This window comes from Mirounga leonina, unplaced genomic scaffold (assembly GCF_011800145.1).
Source record: "Mirounga leonina isolate KUSES-001 unplaced genomic scaffold, KU_Mleo_1.0 Mir_176, whole genome shotgun sequence".
Lineage (NCBI taxonomy): Eukaryota > Metazoa > Chordata > Mammalia > Carnivora > Phocidae > Mirounga > Mirounga leonina.
Window position 1 is genome coordinate 35,689,145 of NW_023270454.1, and position 4,151 is coordinate 35,693,295.

The following is a 4,151-nucleotide window of genomic DNA, read 5'->3' on the forward strand; positions in this document are numbered from 1 at the left end:
AGGAGGCCCGCGGTGCTGTCTAGCAGAGCATCAGGACTCCCTGGTGAGCGCGCCTGGTGAGCGCGCCCCCGTTGCAGGAGGGTTTGGGCGAGAGTTGGGGGCGTGGGGTGGTTTGGGGTCATATGGTTTGGTTTTTAATACTTAAATTTGGTAGAGTGCGTATACTTTTCAGGCAGCATTTATATGGGAAAAATTATATTTATATTTACAAAACTCACATTTTAAACAAAAGGATGTGCAGAAAAAGTCTGGAGTTAATTCAAAGTGGTAGAAAATCAGAAATTTGAGCAGACGTCTTGCACAGCGGAAATGTTGGGCATCTAGGACGCTGCAGGTTCCAGGAGGGGCCTCACCGCCTCGTGCGCAGTGCGATCCTGTCACTGTGTTCTGGTCCCGAACAAATTTTCCACAGGGCCCTTTGTTTTGAGGCCTTGCCTAAAACTGTGCAATGAGAGAGTGTTGAAGAAAACAGTGAAATAACAGAGCAACGAAGAAAAGCAATTAAATGGAAAAGAAGATGTTACTTCCTACAAAGCCAACTGTTTTTTTTTTTAAACAAATTGTGAATGATGTTTAGTGATCAGAAAGATGTTTTGAACATCTAAATTCTAAGTGATACTTTGATAATTATGAATAGGCAGTTTTACGGCTTTAGTTTCTTTTTAAGAAGGTGACAGCATTGTGCCAAAAGCCCGAGCTAGGACTGGCCCGCGCAGAGGAAGGCTTAGTGTTGTATGTAACTGGTTATTGTGGAGCCAGAACATAGTAGTTGTGTAGGTGTGTATAGTGGGTGAGGTGTGTGAGGTGGGACACACATAGGGATTTTGTCATTTAAAAATAATGCAGTCTGGTGAGCATTTGTGCAATTCAGCATGGACTACAGATGTTAAGTAGGGGGTGCTTTGGGCGCCTGGGTGGCTCAGTCGGTTAAGCGACTGCCTTCGGCTCAGGTCATGGTCCTGGAGTCCCTGGATCGAGTCCCGCATCGGGCTCCCTGCTCGGCAGGGAGTCTGCTTTGCCCTCTGACCCTCCCCCCTCTCATGTGTTCTCTCTCATTCTCTCTCTCTCAAATAAATAAATAAATAAAATATTTAAAAAAAAAAGTAGGGGGTGCTTTTAGTAATTTATTTAATCCTTACCACAGAGAGATTAATTAATTTGCCAACGTCACACAGCTAGTTAATGGTAGAACCAGACTTTGAACCCTAGCTCCAGTGTTTGTGCTCTTAACCACAACTCTATGTAGTTTCTAAAGAACACTTTACTTTCACAAGGGTCTTATTTTAAACACTTAAAAGAGACAACAGCCCCGATAGTGGCTTTCACTTGATCTTAGCCAAAAGGCCGAGAAGCGATTGACAGTGGTTTTCAATCTCAAGAATCCAGTATTGGAAGAAGAAATCTGTGTAGGATGTCCTTGTTCTCTCTCCCTCACCAGTCCCATCCCTGCTTCCCCTTTCGAATCAAAACCCTTTAGGGGTAGAACTTCCAAAAAGCTTTGGTCATGTTTAAGCAGAGGGGACCTGTGTGCAGCTTCTCGATGATGATCAGCATGTTCATTGTCATTTTTTTTCAGGGCAATAGATCTTTAGACATAGTAAGGTCTAAAGAATAAATATTTTAGGCTTTGGTGCAGGCCATATGGTCTCTGTCACAAGGATTCAGCTTTGCTGTTGTTGGGTGAAAGCAGCCCTAGACAATACATAAATGAATGGGGCATGGCTGTGTTCCAAGAAAACTGGTTACAAAAACAGGTGGCCAGCTGGACTTGGCTTGTGAGCCAGGCTGTAGTTTGCCAGCCCCTGATCTAGATCTTTGAGTAATTTCTATATCATTTTTCTGAATAATAGTTAATGTATATCAACTGCATGCTCTGTGTCAGGCCCTGGGCAAACACGTTAACATGTGGACTCATTCAATACTCAAACTAACTCTATGATGTAAGTACTTTTAAAATCCTGTTTTACAGATAAGGAAATCAAAATATACAGAGTTCAAGTTACTCACGTATCTCACAGGCAGAGCTGGGGCGTCAGAGACTTTGCTGTGAAATACATTCTATTAATAGGTCAAAATGAGGTTATTGTTTTGTAAAGTATGCCAGTATTATTTTATTTGGATTTCATTATTCATTCTGATACACTTGGAAACTTATCTGTTACCGTTCCAGTAATCCATATTGCCTTTTGAGATCTGGTCTGCAGTTTTTGCTTGTGGGCTTGACATTTCTATCCTGCACCTTTAAATTTAAATAAAAATCCTGATTGCCCGTTTTGCATTTGATGCTTAGCATGTAGTCATTAATATTTATATAAGGCTTACGAAACCCTATCTGTTTATGGCTGTGAACATAAAAGATCTAATGACTTTGAAGAACACTTAAGAGCAGTATCCAAATATTTAGGGATAAGTGCTTTTGGAAACACTCGACAAAACTATAGTGGAAGCTGCGGAGACAAGATTACTTCTCTCTGCAAAAAAAGACCAAAGACAAAAGACCATCCTGGGAACTTGAGGTTTTCTTTTTTTTTTTTCTTTTCAAGTATGCACGTGCCAGCTGAGAAAGCTGGAACAGATCAAATAGAAGGGTGTAATTCCAGGGGCACAACTGACTCCTTTGTGAGAATCTTTGGTCTTTCACCAAAACATAGTGGCTCTAAATCTGACGTCTGGTGAATCTTACAGACATGATATCTTTAAGCAAGCAGGCACTAGAAATCATCAGGAAATAATTTTTATATGCAATAAGATATATGTTCTTTTGAACATAGTGTTTTAACTTAATAAAAAAAAGGAAAATTTACCATACACTAGAAAATGTATCTAAAAGGAATAGTCATTCTATTTAGAGTTAGAGTGCAGGGTACTCATAAGAATGTCAGAGTAAAACTTATTTCATGGTAGTTATTTTTTTAACTGCAGAAAAATTTAAACAAAGGCCTCAAGGAATACAACAAACCATGTTATTTTTGTGCCAAACATTCTTGGTTTTAGCCTTTAAGCAGTATCTTTGTTTTCCAGTAAAAACAAAAACTAAAGCCCGGAATATAGAACCCTGCTTAAGGCTTCGTAATAGAGCAGGACAGAGGTGCTGACTGAATCTAGGTTTCTTAAATGTTTTTCAACTTCTTAATACAGCTGGATTGAGCAAATAGCTGATAGAGAAAATTAAGTCATTTTAGGCAGAAGTTTCTGGCAGTTTTCCCCCTTGTTATTTTTTTTATTCAATTAGAATAAATAACATTATGGAAATTTGCTGAGCATTATAACTATTTCCGTTTTTGAATGTGTACTGAAGTTAGATTATCCTATTCTCTCTATAGCCTAAATATATTTCACTGCAGAAATGACATTAGATAAAGAAGTCACTTTTGCCCTCTGTAATTAGGTCACTAATATGAATACAATTCTTGTGAACATCAAAATAATCAGAGAATGTGAGGGATGAAGGGGACTTTAGAGACCATCTAGTGTGCAAGGTTTCTTAGCTTCAACAATAGTAGCATTTTGGACTGGATGGTTTTTTTGTTTGGGGAAGTACAGTCTTGTGCTTTGTAGGGCATTTACCAGTACCCGTAGTCGCTATCCACTTAAATGCTATCCACTTAAAAAAGTCCATCCGCCCGCCACGCCCCCACCCAGTCTCAGCTGTGACAATAAAAAATTCTCAATATTGCCAGAGCTACCTGAGGGTGGGGGAGTTACTGCTGTTTTCTGAATTAAACTTTTCCTCATTTACCTAGTTAGTATCATAGCTAGGTCTAGTGTGCCAGAGGTAAGAGAAAACAAAGAATGCAGTTATGGATATAATTTAAAGCCTGGCATTAAATAGAATTGACAGACGGAAAACTTTTATTTAATAAATCTATTCTTGCTTTTATGGTTCTTTCTATTATGTTTAGTTCTTGTTTCTAGGACCTTCAGATTTTGCTGTCGATCATACCATAAACACACTGTTTAATTCAGCTTTTTTTTTTTTTTGGCAGCAAGACTTTCTCAATGAAAGAAGCAATGTGTTGATTTACACTCTAGTGCAAGCTCCTATCTCCTCACTATCCTATAGCCAAGAGTTCACAGATAAGCACAGTCTATAGTCCCCTGTTTGATAGTGCTGATATAGATGATCAGGGCCTCTAAGGGGGCTCCCTATC